Consider the following 25,912-nt stretch of genomic DNA (forward strand, 5'->3'; position numbering starts at 1 on the left):
TTTGGAATACCCAGGGAAACGTCTTCAAACTTCCCAAAGTGTTCACTTGCCACATAGCTTGGTAGAGCGGACACTCTCAGTGCTTTGCCTGGGGCCCCGGGTCTCTTTTAGGGGTTCGCAACATTCACGTGTTCACAGCTTCTGCATGCTTCCTTCTTTCGCTCATACCTGCTGTTTTCCTCCAGAACCACCCTCGGGCTGCTGGGGCCCTCTGCCCGCAGGCACAGAGCAGAAGGGATTTATAGCCCCTGGGGTGGCCGTAGAGGCTGGGTGACTGCAGGGCTGGGTATAAAAGTCCAGCTCTCTCATTGTGGGAGGTGGCTGGGGGGACAAATTCTGAAGTGTAATATCTTCTAGAGGTCCCTAAGGGACCAGGCCAAGGTCAGGTCCTGCTTGAATAGCCCCTTTTCCTGTCCTGATTTCCTCACCCCATTACAGCTTCTCCTTAATAAACCCCTTGGCCCTGCCTCCCCACTGAGGGTCTGCTTCTTGGGAGCCCCACCTTAGACACTTGGCGTACTTGAAGCTCTGAATACTTTGATCTGTGAAACTTTAAGAAATAAACATCCACCTCATTTCTTAGTATTTCATATGTCAAGAAATTATAGCCAAAATTTGTCTGCAGGTATATTATATTGGTGGTAAAATTTTCTTCTTAGTGTTTAGATTTGGTGATGTTCTTGCTTTTAAGGAAAAAAAACCCCATTTCATTGAATGTGTCTGCAGAGTGAATTCAGTTTATACAGTTGTCCCTCCATATCTACAAGGCATTTGTTCCAGGATCCCTGGCCGGTACCAAAATCTACCGATGCTCAAGTCCCTTATATAAAATGGCATAGTATTTGCATATAACCTATGCACATCCTCCCATAAATCATCTTTTAAATCGTCTCTAGATTAGTTATAATACCGAATGGAACTTAAATGCTACAATTTAGTTGCCAGTGTGTGACATATTCAAGTTTTGCTTTTTGGAACTTTCTGGAAATAAAAAAAATTTTTTTTGATCCGTGGTTGTTTTGCAGATGTGAAGGACCAACTGTGCACTTTTTTTCTGATACTGTGGCTGAAGAGCACATTCGAAACTCTATAGGGAGCCCCATTCTCAAAAGCATTCAGTCTTTACCAGGTCTCCCAGAGGTGTTATTGGAACTCAGGCCTGATACTTAGTGGCCAAGACAACGTACATCAAATTGACTTTAAAGATTTTGTGTGGTGGGGGAAATTTTCTCTCTCATTTTCTGGAAACAAGTCAGCAATTGGTGTATGTTGTTTCCCTTTTTTGTCAACATAAAAAATGGCATGCAACAGCCTGGATGTTGAAAAGGATCTTGGTGAAGTTTTAGTTGCCACTTTTGACCCAAGAGAGAAAAGCTGGAGCAGGCAAGCAGATTGATAGCATGTGAATAAAATAAAGATTCTACTTCCCTTGCAGGGAAAAATCGTTTTGATCTAAAATTGCCATAGCCTTGTTTTGTTTTTAGTAATGATATTTAATCTGTTTAGAGATTTCAAGTGCCATTAAAGGAACCAGGTGGTTTTTGGTTTGTTTTTTGGGGTGTGTGTAATGGAAAGGGCATATTGGAAGCTGAGAGGGCTCCCGCAGGGATCTCTGTGATCTTGCCCTCCTCTGACATGCTTTGATAGTAACACTCTTTTACTGTTTTCTTAGCTAAGATTTGTCTCTAAGTCAGAGTGGCTTTTCCCTTAACTGGGGAATGTTGTGAAAGTCGCATTGAACTTTGATTTCAGGCCAAGGCTTGAAGGATGGAAACTGCAGGGTGAAAACCCTCCTGTTTGAACAGGCAGTGCTGATGGACACAGCGTCTCTGGCTGTTCTGGATCCTTAGGATGGGAAATTGGTAGACGACCATGGTCCTTGTTAGCAGGACACCCTCCCCCCCGCTTCCTCCCCCTCCCTTGCTTCTCCTTTCTTCTCCCCCCCTTCACCACCTTTCCTTCATCTTCATCATCTTCCCTCCCCTCCAATACCTTTTTCTTGTTCATCTTTCTTTCTTTCTTCTTTTTTTCCTCTTCCTGTTGTGGCAACTGAAATGCATCCAAACTGAAGTGCTTGCAGTCAGCATCTCAGCTTTTTGACAATAAATGGTCCAGAGCGTTGACACAGAAGAATTCCCGCAGTTGAACATGGAGCAGAAAATCCGAGGAGTGGGGAGAGGACTGGTGGAGGTGTCTTTCTTGAGAAATGTTTCGGAGTTGGATGGATGTTGATCTTGATAACCTGTCTAGGTTGTCTTCTGGATGACTTAATTTGCTCTTCTGTGAAATGGGAGCGATGATCTTGGCTCCTTCCTGCAGGTTAGAGACATTGTGAGAGTCAGTGGCCAACTGGGGGGCAACCTGGGATGGAGGCCACAGCATGGGGAGGAGCTGGGACAAATGGGCTATAGTCCAGCTCTGCTGTTTTCTAGGTGTGTCATCCTTAGTGTGCAAATTGCTTCTGAAGATCTCAGTTTCCTCATCCATGAAATGGGAATGTTTGGTTTCTCAAAATGGGATGCATTAACTCCATTCAGAACTGTTTCCCCCCTTCCCCATGCTCCTGCCCCGGCACTTGGCGCTTTTGGCTCTATGTTGTTTTAAAAGCAGGGCTGACCATAGCATTTGGCAAAAAGTAGGTGTTCAGAAATATTGTTTAATGAATGAGTGGTTGGATGAATGAATACTTATAATCAGGGCCCCCAAGTATGGCTGTGCTATCCACAATTGCAGGGGAAGGGGGACCCTTAGTTCATGAAGACCGTGATGAGAATCGTGCCCCTGGAATTGTGCAACATGGCGGCCTGCTCCCGATGGACAAGCATTCCATGACCCAAAATTGCCGAGAAAAATGTGAGGCTCTTAGAAGATATAACATGCCTCATGCCCCTCTGCCTAGTTTCATTTTTCAGGAGCTGCAAAACAACCCACATGGGCTCTCCATCTCTCTCACCTTATAGAAACGCAGACCTGTGAATGCTTTCTGGGGTAGCAGTTTTTTTTGTTTGTTTGTTTGTTTGTTTTGCGGTACGCGGACCTCTCACTGTTGTGGCGTCTCCCGTGGCGGAGCACAGGCTCTGGACACGCAGGCTCAGCGGCCATGGCTCACAGGCCCAGCCGCTCCGCGGTATGTGGGATCTTCCCGGACCGGGGCATGAACCCGTGTCCGCTGCATCGGCAGGCGGACTCTCAACCACTGCGCCACCAGGGAAGCCCCGCTCGCTTTCTAATCAACGAAAATATTGATACGCAGGCATAAAGCAAATCCCTCCTTTGCCAAGTGCGTTTAGAAGAAAACGAAATGTTCTTAGAAGATGCATAATTATTAAGAATTTTTACGAGTTCATCTGTGTGCCTTTTACAGTTACGTCGTGTTATCTCCAGCGGTACTCCTTGGGAAACCCTTGTTAAGGCGAGGGCATCCCTGTGACTTTGGATTGAGCCTCTAATCAGTTCAGAGTCATAGCGCCCCCTGGTGGACATCACTGCTCTAATTGACCGCGGAATTCTTGGACTTGGCCGAATTGGAAATGGCCCTTGCGGCCACACTGCTGTGGTTTTCCTGCTCCATCCCCACCTTCGTAATTTTCTCTGCATTTTATGTTGTTTTGTGTTTGTTTCTCATAAATTACCGATGAAGCTATCAGAGAGCAAAGAATGGGAGCGGGGGGACAGAAGTTTGGACCCAGAGTTAGGCGTTTTGGTTGCAGGCACTTTCTCCGACTCAGCACGTGGCATTGCTATTCTGCAGACCGCCGCTCCTCTGTACGTCAGCAGTGCGGGGAGCGGTGCTTCCCATGGCTCCTTGTAGCAGTGTAACAGTGTGGCCCTGCCGGGAGGCCTGGGTTTACATCTGAGCTTAGAACTTGAGTTCAAGTTATTTCACCTCCATGAGCTTTAGCTTTCTCATCTGTCAAATGATGATCATGGCTGTCCCTGGGGTCCTTGGGAAATGTCAGATAGGAGATGCACTGCAAAGCCCCGGCTCAGGGCCTGGCATGTTCGTTAGCATACTGTGTTTGTGGTAGTGGCTGTTTTCTTTCACGCCATTATGATCTTCCAATAATTTGGTCCATAGCTTGACTGCTGAAGAGAGCAAATCAATTTCTAAATGAGAATAGGAATGGCAGCACAGTACTTATTTTGTGTTTGAAGATTCCAACATGATTTATTCATTTCTGTTTTCTAGTGGGTAGTAATTTGTCCCAAGCAATGGAGCCTGGAGCCATCCGTCTTCATGGACGCCACATGGATGTTGTCACATCACGTCCCACCTGCGAGTGAAGATGCGGATGGAGACCAGATTCAGTGATGTTGGAAATTGCATCCACCTGAGTGCCGGTCAGAGCCTGGGGAAGCGGGTCGGTGGGTAATCACGTTCTTTACCTTTCACAGCTGTGATTCTGCTTCCCGTTCCAGAGCAGAGCCAGGCAGTCTGGTCCCTGTGCCCAGCCTTCTCCTCCTTCTGCTTTTCTGGGCTTCTTTCCTTCTTTCTGTTTTGCTGAGATATATAGTACTTACTATGTGCTGGCCTAAGTACTTCACAGGAATGAAGTCATTTCATCCTTCTAACCACCCAGTGAACTAGTTCCTATTATTGTACCCCTCTTACAGATGGGAAAGATGAGGCCCAGAAGGGAATTCTGGGACTTGCATAGGCACCAGCTGGTAAGAGGCAGGACTGGACCCAGCCTGCTCTCGTGCTCCTCCTTGATCCTGCCTCTCTTCCCCACCCCCATGCATGCCTGAGGGTCCCATGGGTTTGGGGGAACCAGTAAGCTTCCTTATTACCCACCAACTCCTTCCCAGTTTCTCTTGGTAATATCATTGCGAGTCCTGGCATCCACTGGAAGGGATCCCTAGAAAGGACCAGGTCAGGGCTCTGATGAATACTCAGTCCTGATATTTGCTCTCAGGAAGGCAGAGTGAGACCAAGGGCAGGCCTGTCACAGTCAGTGGGTACGTCTCAGGTTCTGTCGGGGGATGATTCTCCAATGGACTCTGGTGTTTCCCCATGTCTGGTGCTTCCCTGTCTGTTCTTTATTCTGGACTACCTTTACCAGGATGTTTGTATAGCAGACATCTTTGCGAGAAGAGAGAGAGTCTTCCTCTGGAACAGAGAACTTACTGCCCACTATGAAATATTTGGGTTCCCTTAGCTCAGCGTTGTTGTCCTGTAATGTAACCCACCCGGTGTACAGGAGTTACATGGTTCTCTTTATGTGGTCCTGTGGGAATTTGGGCTCAGGAAACTGGGGCAAAAAGGCTTATTGTCCAGCTCCCGCTACTGCTGTGAGCGATACAGTTCTTTGTCTCTGGTCCCGGAGTCTCCTGTCTTTTGCCAGCATCCGTGAAGCTGGCAGGTGAACTTGTGAGCTGGCAAGTAGGGCAAATCTCAGGTCTTTCACAGTTCTTGAGAGATTCTAGGCTCATGACTTAAAGGAGGCAAAGATTCAGGGTTTTAAAGACAAATCAGTTGCAGCCCCTGCCCTTACAGGGGGTGGAGGGAAAAAGACCCCTGAGAGAATAATACAAGCACCGAAAGATGGATGCTTTCTGAGTAGGAAAGGAAAAGACTTTCAGAGGATACAGCCTGTGAGTGTGGCTTGAAGAAGGCAGAGGATTTGATGGGCTTGGAAGCTGGGCAAGGGCGTTCCAGGCAGAGGGGACAGAGTGAGCAAAGGGCTGGAGGTGTGAAGGCCAAGGTGGGTTCAGGGGACAGCCATCAGGGATGCTCGGCCGGCTGGGCTGGACAGCTTCCTCTGCCCTTCTGGAGTCAGCCTCTGCCCTTCTCCACCCTGCTGTGTGCCTTGGGAGACAGGCCAGTTCCCTTGCTCTAGCCGGGTTGGCCGATGTGAGCTTCCAGTGGGAGATCAGGAGGTGAAAGGAGAGTGAGGCTGGTATGGATCTTCTTGGCATAAGTCACTGTTCTTCTCCTGGGTCCTCTATCCACTTGTCTGCTCCTGGATTTCTCTAGACTCTCCTCGTCTTCACCCTTTCAGGCCTAGCAGGTGGTAACTGCTCCATGACAACTAGCCAGGTGACCACACCAACCACGTGGTTCCCCCATCTGCCCCTGTGTGGTCAACTGTCCCCATGAGAACACACACTTCTCCTATGATCTTACTCGAGTGAGCCTGTCTTCCCTGCTGGGACGTGACTGATACAGTGGCTGACAGGGGAGGACTTCTGGTCATACCCTGGAGGGACTGTCGTGAGGCCTGCCCGAGAATGGTCTCCTAGTCTCACCTAGTCAATCTCCATTCTTCCTGTAAAGTCCACTCAGGTAACCCATCCCTGGAAAGTCTCCCAGGACCCCTGTGCTTCCCCTTCCGTGGCCTTGATAGGCTGCATTTCCCTTACCTCCTCACCCCCACTCTCCCCTCTGACTGTAGGTGTCTAGTTGATTTCCGTTTCTCTCACACTGCACACAATAGATATTTGTTGAGTGAATGGATAAATGTATGGCTGGGTGATGCATGGACAGAGGGGTGAATATAAAGCCCTATGCCATTGAAGTTTTGGGGACAGGGGAGTGATGGGAACAGAAGCACAGATGCAACCTCTGCCTTCCAACAGCTCCCAGTCCACCTGGGAATACAGGACTTGGACATGTGACATCTCTAACCCCCAAAGACCACCTCTGTAGAGGTGCCCAGTACACACACAGCAGCTATGATAGGCGGTCAGACAGGAAGAGGCTCACCCTGCTCTGAGCTGGGAGAAATCAGAGAAGGCTGCCTGGAGGAGGTGGGGCTGGAGCTGGGCAGCGAAGGATGGCGTCTTAGCTCAGCCTGCTATGACAGAATACCACAGACTGGGTGGCTTATACAACTAACATTTATTTCTCACAGTTCTGGAAGCTGGGAAGTCCAAGATCAAGGCACCGGCCGATCTGGTGTCTGGTGAGGCCCTCTTCCTAGCTGTGTCCTGACTAGGAATAGGATACTGTCTGGTGTCTCCTAATGGGATGCTGATCCCATCACAGGGGCTCCACCTTCGTGACCTAATCATTTTCCGAAGCCTCCACCTCCTATCGCTATCACATTGGGGCTTCAGATTTCAACATATGAATTGGTGGGGAACACAAATGCTGCTAAGTAGGAGGGGCCAGACTTCATGGGGCCTTGAAGGCCACACTAAGGAGTTTGGAATTTATCTCGAAGGCACCAGAAAGCCTTTGAAAATGTCTCAGTGGAGTTTCTTACTTAAAACAAAGAAAACCAATGAAAGTCAGGCTGAAGGAAGGAGCATAGATTTCCGAGTCAGGCAGACCTGAATCCAGCCTCGCTGATTATTCACTGTGTGACCTTCCACAAGTTGCTTCACCTCTCTGAGCCTCCTTTTCCTTTTCTAGAAAATGGGGCTTGTAATAGGTACCCCCTAGAGCTGCCGTGAAAGGATGATGGAATGAAAGCAACATTCCTATTGTAGTGCTTTGTGTGTAGAAATTGCTGGAAGATGATGATTCCTGCTGCTACCTTTTTGTGTTTCATTTTGTTTGGAGAACATGGCTTTGAAGGTCATGTGCATTTTCTGTAGTGGTTTTGGCTGCTGTGATTGTGGGTAACAGAAGGAGGAATCATGCAGCCATAGAGCTTTCTTTTCCTTTTTTTTTTTCTGGCCTGAAAGAACGAGCTAGTGGGCTGTTATTACCGTTCTCTGGGGGCTTGTTTATACAGCCTGAAATAGTCTGGCATTTGCCTTTCCAGCGGGCAGGCTGCCAGGCCGTCAGGCCAAAGAGTGTGTAACCACCCAGTCTAACAAAGCAAAACTATTTTTACCTTGGGGGGCCCAAGAATGCATCACACAGTCCTCGAGCCAGCCCCACCCGGCCTGGCAGCCCGAGCCAGTCGCCAGCGCAGGCTGGCTGGTCTCCTGTAGGCGTCAGTGGGAAGCAAACAGCTGGGCCCCTTGGGGACCAGTTTCCCTGGCAGGGAGGCCAGGTGTCCCAGAAGGTCCCAGAGTGGCCCACCCCAACCTTCTCTCAGCCGGAAGTAGGAGACCAGGATTCTCACTCAGAGGGTTTCTGAAGGCATCAGGCAAGAAGCAATAGGATTTAGTTTCATCCCCTAATCTAATATGAATAAAAGCAATACTACTGCAAATAGCAACGTCTTCCACTTAGATTCTTCTGGGTCTCAGGCACTGTGCCGACTGCTTTACACGCGGCATGTCTGTCATACTTCTGTCATACTTCTATGAGGAATAGCCCCATTTTTCAGATGTGGAAACCAAGGCTCAGAGAGATTAAGTCACTTGCCCAGGGTTAATCAGCTAGGAAGCTGTTTGGCCCCAGGCAGCCGGCTGCATGCCGGGTGCCCCTCTTGCCTCCCTCACTGCGGGGCCACACTTCAGGGGACGAGGATGGGAAGGAGCCGGGGAGCTGGCCTTTGTCCTGGTCTTCCCTTGACCCAGACCTCGCGTTAGTGGCTCCTTCGTGCCTGGGAGTTTTTACAGAGAAACTAATGCTTGTGCTCCTGGCCACGGAGGGCCGTGAAAGCAGAGTGGATGGACAGAGACTTAGCTAGTGCCGGCAGCATGTTGATGTCGGCCCAGAACCCCTGCACACGCGAGGGTGAGCAAGTCACCATGCCTGAATCTCCAGTGAGCTCGGGTTGCGGGAGGGGTGGCCTGGGGTCAGAAACCTGCAGAGAGCTGAATCCTCTGGGTTACCCTAGAGAAGTCTTGCCTTTCTTTCTCCCTCCCTCTTCTCTTTTTCCCTTCCTCATAACCTTTTCTCTCTCCCTCTCTCTCTTTCCCTCTCTTTTTCTTTTCTTCCCTCCCTCTTTCCCTTCCCCTCGCTTCCTCCCTTCTTGACCCACCTCCTGGTAGGATGTAGCTGGATGGTCTGCCAGCATACAGACATCTATAGCAGCCTGGTCTTTGGAGTCTTCCCTTGTTCCCTCGTCCTCCCCATCCATCTAGTTCTTCTCATCCTTCAGTGCCCAGCTTCAGCCCCTCCTCCTCCAGGCAGCCTCCTCTGATTTCATCCCTACCCAGAGCAGTATGGGGTCCCTCCCATCTGATCTCCTGTCACATCCACTGTCTGTAAGTGTAGAGCACCTCAGTGAAAGTGGCCTCTCAGTGTTAAGAGACATTTCAAGTGTCCATGCCATGTCTTCCCAACTCGATTAAAGGCTGCTTGAGGGTAGAAGCTGAATCTTGTGTTTCTTTATGTCACATGTCACTTTACATCACTCCCCTGCCCTCAAACTTTCAATGATTTCTTACTGCACCAGAGTCAAGTATTCATCTTGACTCATCCATCCACCCACCCATCCATCCATCATCGATCCACCCATCCAATCATCATCCATCCACCCACCCACCCATCCACCCACTCACCCATCCATGCATTTATCCATCCACCCATCCACCCATCATCCACCCATCTACCCACCCATCCATGCATCTACCCGCCTATCCATCCATCCAACCATCCATCCATCCATCCATCCATCCATCCATCCATCCATCCATCCATCCACCTAGCTGTCCACCCATCTATCTATCCATCCATCCATCTACCCACCCATCCACCCATCCATCCATCTGTCCACCCATGTACCCCATGCACCCACCCACTCATCCACCCATCTATCCATGCACCCATTCAATAAATACTTATTGAGTGCAGTGTTAGAGATGTGGGGATACATTAGCCTGTACCAAAGAATCTTGGTAATGAGGGAAGCAATTGTAAAACAGGATGGTGGCACTTCCCTGGTGGTGCAGTGGTTAAGAATCTGCCTGCCAATGCAGGGGACATGGGTTTGAGCCCTGGTCCGGAAAGATCCCACATGCCGCGGAGCAGCTAAGCCCGTGAGCCACAACTACTGAGCCTGCGTGCCTAGAGCCCGTGCTCTGCAACAAGAGAAGGCACTGCAACGAGAAGCCTGCGCACCACAATGAAGAGTAGCCCCCGCTCCCCACAACTAGAGAAAGCCTGTGCAGCAATGAAGACCCAACGCAGCCAAAAATAATAAATAAATTTATAGAAAGATAAAACAGGATGGTAAATCCTATGAATGAGAAGGTTGTGAGAGTCAGAGAAACCCATATTCGAGTCATACTCTGCCACTTCCCACCTGCAGGACTTGATCAAGTCAGTTCTCTCCCTGTGCCTCAGTTTCCTTATCTCTAAAATGGGGATAATGGTAGTTCCCACCTCACTAGGGTGTAGTGAGGACTCAGTGAGCTGATGCATGTGAGGCACCTGGCCCCCACTCCTTTCTATCACATTAGTTCCTCACAGGCAGGGACTTGGGGGGGGCGTGATCACTGTTTGTGGAGAAGCTGTTTCTCCATCCCTGAGTCCTGGGCAGTGGCTGCCTGTGGCTGGTCCAGGGGAGCTGAGAGCCTGGGAGTTGAAATGATCCATCCACAAACAGGCTTTTTGCCAGAATGGTCCCAAAGACCCTCTGCATCAAACTTCAGCTTGATCAGTCTTTTTTATTTCTCTCCTACCTCTGGTGTGTATAATACATTTTTAGGGAGAGAGGGGGCAGTTTCTGGAGGTCCCCTTTGCCTGGACTAGCTAAGCCTTACCTCACAAGCAGAGACACCGAAGCCCAGAGCAGGAGGACAGAACCTGCTGGGGTCACGTTTAAAGTTCAGATCCAAGCTTTGGCTCATCTGCTTGCTTTTGCTCTTGCGAGGAGGCGGAGGATGGCAAGGTCACCATGGGGCCGGCTCTTTGCATCCCCCGATCCCCCGTGTTTTCCACAGGAGACTCCTTACCGCCTTGGTCTGCATGCACCATTCCACAGCTCCCGGCACCAGTTCGTTTTCCTTGGAAGCTTTGGAATGGTGTCTTCCCAGTGAATGGAGGGAAGGTGCCTTCTCTCTTGAGCAGCAGAGCCCTGCTGCCTGCACAGGGACTCAGGACAGAGATGGTGGCAGTGAGTTCCAAGAGGTTTCCCAGGTGTTGTTGGAATAAATACTAACATCGGTCCTGGGCCGGACCTTTTGTTTCCTTTCCCATTAGACTTGTTGATGGGAAATGAGCTGTAGAAGATGAGAAGGGGTGAGGGTGTGTGTTGCCAGAGATGTGAGCTTCTCAGTTCTGAGTCTGAATACGAAGCCTTTTGAGTTGTGTGCTTGGTTTGAGATTTGCACTAATCCAGTCTTTCTCTTCCTCTCTCTTAAAGTTTTATTGCCTTGACCATTGCTGAAATGGGACATAAATTATTATTAAAATAAGAAACAAAACCCAACAGCCCTGTGTTTATAGTGGCACAGGCTTATGTTTAGTTAGAAAAATATCCCTTGGAAATTCGATTCTCTTACTCCACAGTGGTGCGAGACGAAGGAAAAGAAAGTGGAGAAATCTGAAAAATCCCCCAATGTCCTGACCTTGAAAAGGAACACCGTGAACTTTCAGAATCTCCATCTATGTCTGTTCGTCTCCTCAACCCCTACCATTAACCAGAGGTCCAAGTCTTTTGCTTTAGATCCTGTCAGGCGTGAAGTGGGACAAACGCAAAATGGTTAAGAGGTTGTACGGTTTGGCTGCCTGATTTGCTTTTAATAAAGGAACAGCAGTGTTTTCTCTCTGCGCTGTCAGCTCTAGTGTCAGTCAGGAAACTGGCCTGAGGCATGTTTGGGATTCCAAGAAGTTGTGTGAATAAATAATTCCAAGTGAATATTTTCAATGAAATGAAGTCCATGGAGACTGTGTGGACTCCACGGGGCAGGCATGGGAGGTTAGGGAAGTGTGCTGCGAGCCCTGCCTCTGCCGTTCCCTCACTGTGACCTTGGGGACACCACTCACTGTGACCTTGGACAGACTACTCAGTGTGACCTTGGAGAGGTCACCCACAGTGAACCTGGGGGGGTCACCCACGGAAACATTGAGGTGTTCACGTTTTCCCCCTGAGTCCCGGCATCTGTGTGTGAAGTGAGGTAGTTACAACAGTTCTACTTCTAATCATTTAACATGTGGAAACAGCCAATGCAGGCATATGTATAAGGATTTTTTAAAAATCACAATGCTTTTCGTAATTGCAAAAAATAGGAAACAGGGCTTCCCTGGTGGTGCAGTGGTTGAGAGTCCGCCTGCCGATGCAGGGGACACGGGTTCGTGCCCCGGTCCGGGAAGCCGCAGAGCGGCTGGGCCCGTGAGCCATGGCCGCTGAGCCTGTGTGTCTGGAACCTGTGCTCCGCAATGGGAGAGGCCACAACAGTGAGAGGCCCGCGTACCGCAAAAAAAAAAAAAAAAAAGTAGGAAACAGTTTGGGAGTCCATCAAGAGGAGAATGGTTGAATACATCACAGTACATCCCTACAGCGGGATGCAATGAAATGTTAGAAATGAATGGGGCTGAGATACCAGGGATAATTCTTACAAGTGTAATGTTGTGTAAAAGAGGCCAGACACGGACTTCCCTGGTGGTCCAGTGGTTGAGAATCCGCTTTCCAATGCAGGGGACACGGGTTCTATCCCTGGTCGGGGAACTAAGATCCCACATGCCGCGGGATAACTAAGCTCGGGTGTTCTAGTGCAACACAGCTAGAGAGAAGCCCCTGCACTGCAACGAATACCGAGCGCCACAACTAAGACCGGATGCAGCCAAATAAATAAATATATAAATAATTTTTAAAAAGCCAGACGCAAAAGAGGCCCAGATCCGTTCATGGAAGCACCAGCCATGCTCATGTGATGGTATTTGGAGGTGGGGCCTTGAGGAGGTGATTAGTATTCAATGAGGTCATGAGGTTAGAGCTCCCATGATGGGATTAGTGCCCTTGAAAGATGAGACCAGAGAGCTTGCCCCCCTTCTCTCTCCACCATGTGAATATACAACGGAGATGTCTGCACACCAGGGAGAGAGTCCTCACCAGAGCCCACCATGCCGACACCCGCATCTCGGACTGCCAGCCTCCAGAACTGTGGGAGATAAATGTCTGTTGTGTAAGCCACCAGGCTAGTGTGACGGCAGCCTGAGATGACTAATGCTAAGTCCCTGTCGTATAAATTCAAGTGTGTAAAGTTCAATAACAGGCCAACTGAGCTTTGGTGTTACAAGTCAGGGGAGTGGTTACCAAAAAGAGGCGCAAGAGGGCTTTGGGATCCGGTCGCATTCTGTCCTTGAATGGACGGTTGGTCACGTGGGTGCCTTTACTTTGTGAAAATTCACTGAGCTGTGTGTTTTAAATTTGTGCATTATTATGGCGCATGTTCTATTTCAATAAAACAGCAAGAAAAAAACCTGCCCAACTAAAAATGATTAACAATAAAAGCAAAAGACTCATGAACAATATTTCAGTCATTTCTCTGTTATTGGTATCAAGCCCGGTGCCTGGACTTAACCCTGGTAAGTGTACATAAATGTAAAATTTGCTACAACAGTAAAAAAATGAACAGGGTAAAACTATGTGTGCTGACCCAGAAGGAGATCCATGATGTATTTTGTTTTTAATAAAAGGTGCTGAGCAATATTTATAGTATCTCATTTAGTAAAAATATAATAAAAGCTCTAAGGTCACGTACATTTATATGCAGATCTATATATAAATTATATATGGACATTGGAGGTGGGGACCATTAATTTTTTCTTTGTTTTTCTTCCAGGTTTGTTGAGATATAATTGACATACAGCACTGTTTAAGGTGTACAGAATAATGATTTGACTTACCTACACCGTGAAATGATTATTATAATAAGCATAGTGAACATACATCATCTCATACAAATACAGAATTAAAGAAAAAAAACTTTTTTGATGAGAACTCATGGGATTCTTAACACTCTCTTAACAGCTTTCATATTTAACATACAGCAGTGGTAGTTGTATTTATCATGTTGTACATTACATCCCTAGTACTTATCACTGGGAGTTCGTATCTTTTGATCACCTTCATCCAGTTCCCCCTCCGCCCTTCCCCTGCCTGTGGTCACCACAAATCTGATCTCTTTCTCTATGAGTTTGCTTGTTTGTTTTTCAGGTATAGTTGACTTACAACACTATGTTAGTTCCTGTTACACAACATAGTGATTTTTTTCTTATACATTTCAAAATGATCGCCACCATAAGTCTAGTTAGGATATTACAAAGACATTACTTAGTAATTGACTATGTTCCCCTCACTGTACATTTCATACCGTGACTCGTGTGACTCATTTATTTTGCAGCCGGAAGTTTGTACCTCTTAATCTTCCTCACCTATTTCAACTACCTCTCCTCTGGCAACCACCTGTTTGTTCTCTGTATCTATAACTGTTTCTGTTTTGTTATGTTTGCTCATTTCTTTTGTTTTTTAGATTCTACATATAAGTGAAAGAATACGGTATTTGTCTTTCTCTGTCTGACTTATTTCACTTAGTGTAATACCCTCTAGGTCCATCCATGTTGCTGCAAATGGCAAGATTTTATTCTCTTTTATGGCTGAGTAATATTCCATTGTATATGTTTACCACGTCTTCTTTATCCATTCATCTATCAGTGGACACTTAGGTTGCTTCCATATCTTAGCTATTGTATATAATGCTGACATGAACGTAGAGTGCATATATCTTTTCTAATTAATATTTTCATTTTCTTTGGATAAATGCCCAGGAATGGAATTGCTGGATCATATGGTGGTTCTATTTTTAATATTTTGAGCAATCTCCATACCATTTTCCACAGTGGCTGCACCTATTTCCATTCCTACCAGCAGTGCACAAGGGTTTCTTTTTCCCCACATCCTCGCCAATGCTTGTTATTTATTGTCTTTTTAATAATGGCCATTCTGACAGGTGTGAAGTGATATCTCTTTGTGGTTTTGGTTTGCTTTTCCTTGATGATTAGTGGAGTTGAGCATTTTTTCATGGGTGGGGCGGGTCTATTAATTTTTAACTTTTAATCTTTTGTAGGTTTGATTTTTTTCCACAGCATCAAGGTATTTCCTTTATAGATAGATAGATAGATAGATAGATAGATAGATAGGGAAGGTAAATAAAAGGGGCAAATAAGTGAGAAGTTTGGAGCACATGATATCTGAAGTCCCCCCTTCCTGCTCTGGGGTCTGTGATTAAGGCTGAACCCCTCCAGGGGTCCAGGTTTTGAATTGTATGGCCCTAAATCTCCATTTGTGGTTCTCAGTTTAGACCCACAAATGTGTTCAGCCTTGTCCATTCCTGCGGCTGTTGTCCTGAATTTTCTTTGTGGATTCTTTCTCTAAGTCAGGTTTGATGTTTGGAAGCAAGGTGCCATGGACGAGCCTCAGGATGGCCATTCTGGAAGTGATACCCAGTTTGGCACCCCCCACACACACCTCAGGGAGATGTCATGTCCCAGGGTGTCAGGGAGGCAGTCACATGCTCATATCCATAAATAATGGCCCTGTGGAGACACAGAGGATAGAACAGTTGGTTCTGCCCATGGAAATCAGGGTGACTTCCTGGAGGAGGGGGCATCTGAGATGGTCCTTGGAGGCTGAGCAGGCATTTGACAGGCAGAGAGTGGAGGAGGAAAACGTTAGGAATGGAAGGGTCTGCATGCACAAAGTCTTGGCGTTGTGACTGAGCTTGGCTGTTGGGGGCATGTAGGAGTGTAGCGCGCCCGAGAACTCAGGGCGTGAGTGGGTCAGGGCAAGGTGTGAGGGATAACGCTGGGAAAGCTCTTGGGAGCCAGACTGAAAATTTGGACTCTATTCTGTGGGTGATATGGAGCCATAGAAGATTTGAAGCAGGAAACTTATTCAGACTGAAGTGTGGCAGAAAGGAACTTCCAATCCTTCCCCCTCTTTCCCCCCTTTCTCCCATCCTTCCTTTCGGGGAGAGGGACTCCCATCAGTAGGAGAAAAAGACAGAGTCTTGGTAGATGCTACAAGCGTGGAGCTTATGCTATGGAACGCGGCCGCTACTAGTGATACAAAGGTTTGCTGGCCTTGTGGTGGTTTTATTTGGAGGAATCTAGAGCCGGTGAAGCCATTTACATTCCACATCCAAAAGGTTGCTGAGCCCTTCCCAGAGCACCTGAGACCGCCGGGTGTCAGGGAGGTAGTGGTGCAGGGCTGGGGAGGAGACCAGGGAGAAGAGGCTGAGGTGGGCTGGATGGGTGACTCAGCAGGAAAAGGGAAGAGTCTTGTGTCGCATTCTCCAGACCCTAAACTACTCAGGGTCGTCTGATCACTCGGTTTCCCTTCCAGGATCTGGCGGTGGACCGGTTATCTCCACCCTTGGGGTCACTGCGGAGCGCACGTGCATGGTTTAGACGGGCTCCCGGGCTGGCGCTGCAGAGCAGGTGAGTGGGGGCCCAGGCCCCAGGGAGGAGGGGTGGTGGCGGCCAGGATTTGGAAGGCGTGGCCGAGATGGGGCAGGAGAGATGGGCAGGAGGCGTCGGGGGCGAAGAGAGGCAGGAGATGAGGAAAGCTAGAGGTTTCCAGTGTGTGTGGCCGGGGGGGTGGGCATGGGGTGGGGGGGATGGTGGAGCCATGGGGCCAGAAGAGGCCGAGGAGGGAGGGGCTGGCCTGGGGAGGAAGGCAATTAGATTAGAGCCGTGGCCGCACGTCTGTCCTTCCTCAGGACTGTGTCTCCAGCTGACATAAGATGGGAGCCCAACATCAGGGGGTGGAGGAGAAATCATTTCTGCCACTTTCGGCTTTGCGGGAGGCAGCTGGATGTGTCTGCTGTTACTTAATGGCTCCAGCACCTGCCAAGGTCTCTGCAGGGGTCGGAGCTTGTTACTGATGATGAGTGAAAGGTACCTACCTGATTCCAGCGCCTCACCCTGCTCCTAGCTCCCCGCGTGGCCCGCAGAAGCCACTTCATGTCTGGGGGACCGCAGGGCGAAGCGCGAGGCATATCTGTCATGGAAGAAATCCTGGTCGCTGGCTTGCTCCCTGCCACGTGACCCTGGGCAAGTCCCTTCCCTTCTTTTGGTCTCAGTTTTCCCACGTGTAGAATGGGGAGGTAGGACCAGAGGATTTCTGAGATGCCAGCACGTGTTCACCCCCAACAATGACGACCACCACCCCCTAGCTGTTACCCAGCCCTGGCTGGGGCCGTGCAGGGAGGTGCAGGCGGGACCTGGAGCCTTGACGGTGGAAGCCCCTTCTGTGGTCACACGGGCTGGGGGAGGAGCTGTCCTGAGGCCTGGAAAGCTGGTGGCGCCTCACAGGGCAAATTGAATTTGTGTTTGAAAATGTAAGTGACCAAATAGATTGGCCTTTAAAAATTCCAAATTGGTCGTGGAGACAGGTGGATTGGATAGGTGGGAAGGAAGGAGGAAGGGAGGGAACTGCTGGCAGCAGCAGCCTTGTGCTATGAGGTTAGATTCTGGGACTTCTGCTGGGAACACACCACTCTGTCCTCCTTGCCTGCCAGGAGGCAGGGGTGAAAACCTCCCCCAGGTTCTAGCCCAGAGAGCATATGGCAACCAGGCTGCAGAAGCTGGTTCTGGCTGGTAGAATATGAAGCACCCAGGTGGCGTATCTGCTTGGACCTGCTAAAGAGCTCCGTGAGAAATGTCCTTTGGAGCTGTAGCCATGGGATGGATCTCGAGCTGTCACCCGTCTGTGTTCCGACCCCGTGGGGACAGAGCTTTCCTCCTTCCCAGCTTCTGGGGAAACATCCTTAGTTGAGCAGTGAAGCCTCAGGGTCACAGTGAATTTCCTCCTGCTGTCCTTGTAACGAGGCGCTGTGAGACCAGGGTCCTCTGTTTTTCAAAGCGTCATAGTCCAGAAAGTCAAACAAACTGATCTTTAAAAATCACTAGTCGTCTCTCCTTTCCTTGTCTTGCTATCGCTCCATAGATGAAACGGACTCATCTGAGAAATCTTCTCAGAGCCCAGAACGATGGGATGATGAAGTTACTGCATGATAATATTGACTGTGCGTCCATTCATTCATTCATTCATTCGTGGAGCACCTGGTGTTCGCCAGGCTCTGTTCAGGGTGCTAAGCATGCAGCAGGGAGCAAAACAGACAAAAACCTGTCCTCATGGATCCTATATCCTGATTATAGGGTGGTGAGACAGATGTTCAAACAGTAAGATAGTTAAAGTGTGGGACAGTAGTAGGTGCTGTGAAGAGAGAGAAAAGCAGGAAGTAGGACTGGGGAGCTGCAGAGTTGGTGAGGGTGGCGTCAGGGTGTCCAGTTGTTTTTTTTTATAAATTTATTTATTTATGGCTGCGATGGGCCTTCATTGCTGCGCGTGGGCTTTCTCAAGTGGGGGTGAGCGGGGGCTACGCTTCATTGCAGTGCGTGAGCTTCTCGTTGCGGTGGCTTCTCTTGTTGTGGAGCACGGGCTCTAGGCTTGCAGGCTTCAGTAGTTGTGGCTCGCAGGCTCAGTAGTTGTGGCGCTCGGGCTTAGTTGCTCCGCGGCATGTGGGATCTCCCCAGACCAGGGCTCGAACCCATGTCCCCTGCCTTGGCAGGCGGATTCTTAACTGCTGTGCCGCCAGGGAAGCCCCAAGGGGTGTCCAATTTTAAGTAGCAGGCCAGGGATGGCCTCATTGGGAAAGTGGCATTTGAGCCAAGGCCTAAAAGGGGTGAGGGAGCGAGTTGTGGGATCTGGAATTCCAGCCAGAGGGCACAGCCAGTGCAAAGGCCCTGAGGTGGGACTGTGCTTGGTGTGGCTTTGGAGCAAGGAGGAGACTGAATAGTGGGGACCAGGGCAGGGACGATGCAGGGGTGCAGGGTGCCCCTCTCAGGCTACGGCAAGGGCCCAGCTTTCAGGACCTGTGAGATGGCGGCCAGGGGCGTGTTGAACAGAGGAGGGCCGTCACGTGACTTGCAGGTATAGAAGGATGCGTCTGAGGGCTGTGTCTAGCAGAGGCTTGGAGAGGTGCAGGGAGGCAAGCAGCGGCAGCAGGACCCCGGGAGGAGGGGGAGGGGCGCAGTGTACACAGTGGGAGCAAGCAGCCACACTGTGACGTGACCCAGACAGTAGATGTGACCTTCTGCGTGGGGAGCGGAGGGGAGTTGCAGGCGGGGAGTTGGAGGGACAGAGGCCAGGGGTTCAGCTGGAGAGTCTGTTACATTGAGTGGACGTGTCCCAGCTGGAGAGGGGCCTGGAGCTCAGAGGAGGGTGCAAAGTTGGAAGTCGTCGGTGGCCAGGGAGCGACATGAGGTCACCCAGGAGTGAGGGCTGACGGACACAAGGTGAGTCCAGGCCCCCAGAGTTAGAGACGGGTTGGGGAGGGGGTCAGGGGGTGGTGGTGTGCGGATGGAGGGCGGCCCTCTGGGGATCCCGTTTGTCCTAGGAGGGAGCAGAGGCGGCAGGCCCGTGGTGGGGGGGGGGGGATTGGAGCTGCAGGGCAGTCACAGCAAAGGCCTCAGCTGATTCCCTCAGGGGCCGCAGTCGGGGGCCTCTTCAGAGTTGCCCCGAATTCAGGCAAGCCGGCCTTGCATGGACCGGTCCTTGGACCTGGGCCCCTCCGGAGGGTGGGGCATGCCCTGGGGCCGGGCAGCTCCCTTCTGCCCAGGGCCATTCCAGAAGGGTCCCCTCTGGCCCTTGAGCGGCAATGCCCCCAGGCTGGGGAGTAAGTCCTGAGGGACCTGGGGTTGCGGCGCAGCGACCCCCACCCCCCATCCACTGGCGGACGTGGCCAGGGCCTTGTAAGACAGTGGCACGCCAGGGTCTGTTACAAGAGTTGGCAAGTTTGGGGTTCCCTGGAGAGTCAAGGTTGATGGAACCCAGCAGCTGTGATGCGTCCGACTTCCAGGTTAAGTTTTCCTTTGTGTTCCATAGTTTCTGCAGCTGAATTTTGTAAAGTGAGACAGCCCGGTTCTAGAGACTTGAAGGAGGGGCCTCAGTTAAGTCAAGATGGTAAGGGATGGTGAGCAGAGACCCGGAGGAGGTGGAAGGGAGAACCCAGGGGCATCCGGCTCAGGGAGACAGAGGTTCAGATTATCATCACTCCGTGAGAAAAGGGAAAGTGGAAGAGTGACCTTCTGAAGGCCAGGGAATTGACAGCCTCAGAGTTTCACTTTCTTCCGTGAAAACTTTCCTCTGTGGTTTACTTGTTTGGTTGATTGGGTAGCCAGGCTTACAAGGGTGGAGCAATTTTCTAGCCAGGTCAGTGAAAACCTCATCATTCTCTCTTCCCCCAGATTCTAACAATGACAGGTAGTAATGTGTGGAATTGTTGGTAGTCTACATTAGGGCCTTGGTGCCAACAGATCTTGTTCAAATCCTGCCTCTGCCATACATGAGCTGTGTGACCTTGGGTAAGTCACTCACCCTCTCTGAGCCCTTGCTTCTTCACCTATAAAGAGAATAACTACCTTACATGTTTCTGTAAGGGTTTAGGTGGGAAGACACCTATGAAAGCATCTCCCTTCATCCTTGGCATTTGGGAGGCTTCAAAAGATCTCAATCCCTTTTCTGTCACTGCAGTTAGGAGCTCATGATTTGACCCTGAAGGGCTGTGCCAATTTCCCTGGCTCCCAGGGAGAGGAGGGTGCTTGGGTGCAGTGTTCCAGGAACCTCCCACGTGGGCAAGTTTCTTATTTGTGTCAAGACCATTCTCTTCCCCTCCATCCTCGATTCCTGCCATGGGCACCACTGGTCTCCATCCACCCCGCCTGCCGATAAGCCAGGAACAATGTTATCGCAGCTGCCAGGCCCTGTGGGGTAGAATTCCTTTGTTGGGCAGTCTTGGCTCCCTTGGGGTTTCTGGGTGGATTCAGGTTTATTTACATGGGCTGTTGAGAGGGTCTGGGGCAGGGCCTGGCTCCTAGTAGGTGCTCAGGGAGTATTCACTGGATGGACAAGTGAGTGAGTGGTGAGAGCTCTGTAGATGGTGGAGCAAGACCCACATCTGGAAAGAGTGAGACTGGATTTGGAGCCAGTGCTCACATGGTGCTGTGTGGCAGGGGGACAATGTAGCACCAGGAGTTAGGAGGCTCCAGCCTGGCTCCTTACTGTGTGATCCTGGGCAGGTCACGTCACATCTCTGAGCCTTTTAAAAATATCTGTCAAGTGGAGGTAATAATAATTTGTAAACTGTAAAGTACTGTATAAGCAGAAAGCAAGTGTTGGTGAGGATGTGGAGAAATTGGAACCCTTGTGCGCTGTTGGTGGGAATGTTACAGTTGCTGTGGAAAATCACATGGCAGTTCTTTAAAGCATTAAGCATAGTATTACGGTACAATCCAGCAATTCCACTGCTTGGTATATACCCAAAAGAATTGAAAGTGGGGTCTTGAAGAGAGATTTGTCCACCCATGGTCCTAACAGCATGATTTGCTGTAGCCAAAAGGTGGAAGCAGCCCAATTGTCCATGGAAGGGTGATATAAACATACAAAGGAATACTGTTCAGCCTTAAAAGGAAGGAAATTCTAATACATGCTACAATATAGGTGAACCTTAAGGACTCTATATGAGGGGCTTCCCTGGTGGTGCAGTGGTTAAGAATCCATCTGCCAGTACAGGGGACATGGGTTTGAGCCCTGGTCCGGGAAGATCCCCCGTGCCGTGGAGCAACTAAGCCCATGCGCCACAACTAATGAGCCCGCATGCTGCAACTACTGAAGCCCCCGCGCCTGAGCCCGTGCTCCGCAACGAGAGAAGCCACCACAGTGAGAAGCCCGCGTGCCACCATGGAGAGTAGCCCCCGCTCGCCGCAACTAGAGAAAGCCCGTGCACAGCAACGAAGACCCAACGCAGCCAAATATAAATAAATTAATTAATGTTAATAAAAAAGACCCTACGTGATAAGTGAAATAAGCCAGCCCCAAAACGACAAATACAGTACGATTCCACTTATATGAGATACCTATAGTAGTCAGATTCATAGAGATGGAAAGCTGAATGGTGATTACCAGGCCCTGTGGGGAACAGGGATTGGGGAGTTACTGCTTAATGGGTACAAAGTTCCAGCTGGGTATGAAGAAAAAATTCTGTGGCTGGATGGTGGTGACGGTTGTACAGTGTGAATGTACTTCATACCACTGAACTGTACACTTAAAAATGGTTCAGATGGGGCTTCCCTGGCGGCGCAGTGGTTGGGAGTCCGCCTGCCGATGCAAGGGACACGGGTTCGTGCCCCGGTCCGGGAGGATCCCATGTGCCGCGGGGCGGCTGGTCCCGTGAGCCATGGCTGCTGAGCCTGCGCGTCCGGAGGCTGTGCTCCGCAGCGGGAGAGGCCACAGCGGTGAGAGGCCCGCGTACTGCATAAAAAAAAAAAAAAAAGGTTCAGATGGTAAATTTTATGTTACGTGCACAATAAAAAAATGTAAAGTGCTGTATAACCACCACCACCTTCATGAAAACAATTTGCTTTGACTGGAATTGAGCCTTTCTATTTATCTACGTGTAGAATGGCTGAATACTGAATAATTTGAATTTCTGGGTGAATTCTTGATGCCACCAACTCACCATGTGGTTGTGGCGGCTCTCTGGGCTCAGAAGAGGAGAGGAGACATGAAATAGATAGGGCTTCTGTATTTGAATGTCCTAGGATGGCTCAGGTTGAGGCTGCCACCAAATGAGAGAACATCTGAAAACGCTCGGTGATTCTAAAAAGCTTCACCTGTTCTCACTGTGGTGCTTGCTGTTACCCCTGTAAGATCTGTGCCCTTTTTAAAAAAAGTAATTCATTAATTTTTTTGGCTGTGTTGGGTCTTTGTTGCAGTGTGCGGGCTTCTCATTGCCGTGGCTTCTTTTGTTGTGGAGCACGGGCTCTAGGAGCGCGGGCTTCAGTAGTTGCGGCGCATGGGTTTAGTTGCTCCGCGGCATGTGGGATCCTCCCGGACCAGGGCTCAAATCCGTGTCCCCTGCATTAGCAGGCGGATTCTTAACCACAGCGCCACCAGGGAAGTCCCAAGATTTGTGCCCTTGAGGGAGGAAAATGAAAACCTGTGGGTTGAAAGGAGAATGATCTCACTAAAGAGCTTAACCCAATATTATGTCTTCATCTTGAGGCCAAGAAACTGCCTCCCATAAAAAGGAAAAATATCTTAGACAGGTAGATGGCGGGTAGCCTCATTAATCTGCTACTGATTGTATCTTGAAATGACACTTGTAAGAAAGAAGTTAAGATGCTGAATTCTGCTCTTGCTTACGTCAGTGGTTTTTAAAGTGTAGACCACCTGAGTTGGAATCATCAAGAGATCTTATAAAAGGAGACACAGTCCAGGCTTCCACCTCAGACCTACTTAATCAGGATTTCTGGGGACAGAGCCTGGGAATGTGTAATATTGACAAGCCCCTTGGTGATTCCTGTTGATTGACTGAGAAACAAGAGCCTGGGACCAGCCCCAGCAGATTAATTGGGAAGCCAGGGACAAACACCATGTTGGGTGGCTGCCCTTTGGGGTAGCTGCCCTTTTGATGGGAGGAAAACCAGCCACGGCCTCCGGGGGTCTGAGGTGTAGTCACAGGGGGAGGCAAGCAGGGGCCAGTGCTTGTCAGAAGCGGCCTCCTCTGATACAAAGTGATCGACAGCCCAGACTGGCTGAGGGGCAGGGGTCCCCCACACGGAGGTCTGATGTTTAAGTAACCAGGAAGTTCACCCAGTACTCACCCGACAGTTGAGGTGTTACGAGTGCCTAGTGGGCGGTGCATTTTCTGCCACTGCCATGCCAATGTGTGTATCCAACGTAATACCTGATCCTCGATGTTCCAGAACATCTTGTCTGCTCCTCTGCTGCCGCCTTTGGGCCTCTGAATTTTAAGTACCTGGTTATGAATTTGTCTCCCACTTAATACCAGGAGTTCCTCAAGGGCAGGAATTACCTGGTTTACCTCTCAGGGCTGGGCACACAATAAGCACTTCCTGAACTGTTGAAGGAGCATCTGGTGAACTTCCTGGTGGCTTATACATGAGACCTACTTGCCAGAAACCTCTGTCTCTCATCCAGACTGGTCTGATGATTTCTTTCATCTTAGGGGATGCAGCCTCTGCTCTTTTTGCTAGAGTCTTGGAGATGAGAGAAGTATGGTGTGTAGGGAAGGCACATTTATATTCGGAGTGTCCGTTTCAGAAGAACAGAGCACTACCTCTTCCATGATGGAAGCTGTTCAGTGTAATCAACCTGCCACCAGCTAACTGGTTGGTCACCATATTGGGACTCCGTGTTGGTCTCTGCTCCTGGCTGACTGGGCACTCAGCAGTAGCCAGCCCAGCCTTGGTGATTGAAAGCCCATGTTGCTGAGCCCATGCATGACCTGCATCCCTTCCACCGTGACCCACTAGGCAATGGCAGAAGTGGCTGCAGAGGGAGCCTGACTGGTCCCCACGGGATGGGTCACACCTCAGCTTTAAAGGATGATTGAAATCCTCCTCTGCTGAATCACCCTTTGATGAGAATTAACACGGGATACAAATGTTTTCATATTCTTTGCCCATTCAGAGAAACCTGTCAATATACCTGTTTCCCAGACCTCCTTGTCATCAGTGTTCCAGTGATATTCCTTCCAAAGTTCCTGACCATCCAGCAAAACCATTTTCAATAGCCTATAAATTGGTATAGACTCTTTTTTTTTTTTTAATTGGGGTATAGTTGTTTTACAGTGTTGTGTTAGTTTCTACTGTAGAGCGAAGTGGAGTTCCCTGTGCTATACAACAGGGGTATAGACTCTTACCTGTGGCCATTTCTTCCTTCAGGCAGAATGCACAGCCAGGTGCACTGTTCAGCATTTTCCCCGCCAGGAGGATTCCCTTCCACTGTCCTCTGGGGATGCTCCAAAAAGGGACTGCAGTGCTGAAGCATCCACCTTTGAATTTTGAACCCAGTTTTCATTGATTCTGAAGTCATAAACTGTTGGGTTCTACTACTGCCCACTTTGTTTTATCGGCAAGCTTCTGCTTTAATATTCCTTGGAGAGGCCCAACCCGGTGGAAGGATCTGTCGCTAGACAGATCTTCTCACTGATAAGTTGAAATTGTCCCCCGTCCGGGATCAGCTCCCAGCATGCCTGCTCGTAGGATGAGTGTCCTGAGACTCACCTCCTCGTGACAACCCTGTAAATGCTGGCAGGTGCTGGCTGAGCCCTACCTCTAGGAATTTCTCTCAGCCAGGCACTGTGATTTCTGGTTTCTCTTCTAGAGCCCTGTACTGCCCTGACACGATTCCCACAGCCATGAGGTACCCTCAGGACTCAGAGACCAAACTATGAGATCAAATAGCCTTTATTTCCAAGAACAAACGAGATTCTCAGACAGCAATAAATGGATAGAGTTAGCTCTTAGACAGTTACGTTCATTCAACAAATGTCTCATGAGTATTTAACCATGTGTAAGACCTGAAAAGTGTGATGATGGATCATATCCATGGACTACTGTGGACCGGTTCAGGAAGAAGAGCTCGAAGCGCCCCCTTCTTGATATCGATAGCACTGATACAGAATGACTGTAAAATGTCCGGAACGCATTTGATGCTTCTCTTTCCCTCCCCGAAGCCCCTCTGATACCAGCAGGAAGTGGGAACCAGTATTAGCTTCATGCTGGCCTGGAGCCTAGAATTAATGATGCTCGTTTCTCCTGACATCTGAATACTAGGTGGTGATGGTTACATTGTCTGGCCCGAGCCACTCACGCATGCCATTGTAGTTGCAGACAGCACTCCTGTCTTGATGCCTAAGCAAGATTAGAAAGGTCTAGCAGTTGGTTTGTTCATTTTCCATGTATTTTAAGAGATGTTTATGATCCCATTACTGTGTGATCTAACTAGTGTGCAGCAAGGGACTTCCACTGCCTTTGATCAACACTCCCTGGTTCCTAAGATACAACTCACGGTTGTCTGCCTTTTTGCAGCCTCAAGGCTTCCGGACCCCTTAGTACTCAGCTCTGTTTACCATTCTGTGCTTCTATTTGCCATTTAATAATTTCCTACGACTCTTTCTTTCAAATGCTGAGGAGGGTTTTGGGCATGCATATATTGTTTCTTAAAAAGTACTCAGCATGTAATAGTGGTATATTGTTTTAGTTAAGCCACAGGTAGTTTGTCTGTCTATCCATGTATGTATCTATGTA

General features: G+C 49.4%; 1 protein-coding gene across 1 annotated transcript in view; it reads left to right on the forward strand.

Moving 5' to 3' along the window:
• The window catches only part of SSUH2 (ssu-2 homolog), an 82,833-nt gene that overhangs the window by 29,865 nt on the left and 27,056 nt on the right, over positions 1-25,912 (forward strand). Inside the window, exons 3-4 of the mRNA XM_032650055.1 lie at positions 4,190-4,341; positions 16,137-16,231. The gene's annotated coding sequence lies outside the window, so the exon portion shown is untranslated. The remainder of the gene's footprint in view (positions 1-4,189; positions 4,342-16,136; positions 16,232-25,912) is intronic.

This window comes from Phocoena sinus, chromosome 11 (assembly GCF_008692025.1).
Source record: "Phocoena sinus isolate mPhoSin1 chromosome 11, mPhoSin1.pri, whole genome shotgun sequence".
NCBI lineage: Eukaryota > Metazoa > Chordata > Mammalia > Artiodactyla > Phocoenidae > Phocoena > Phocoena sinus.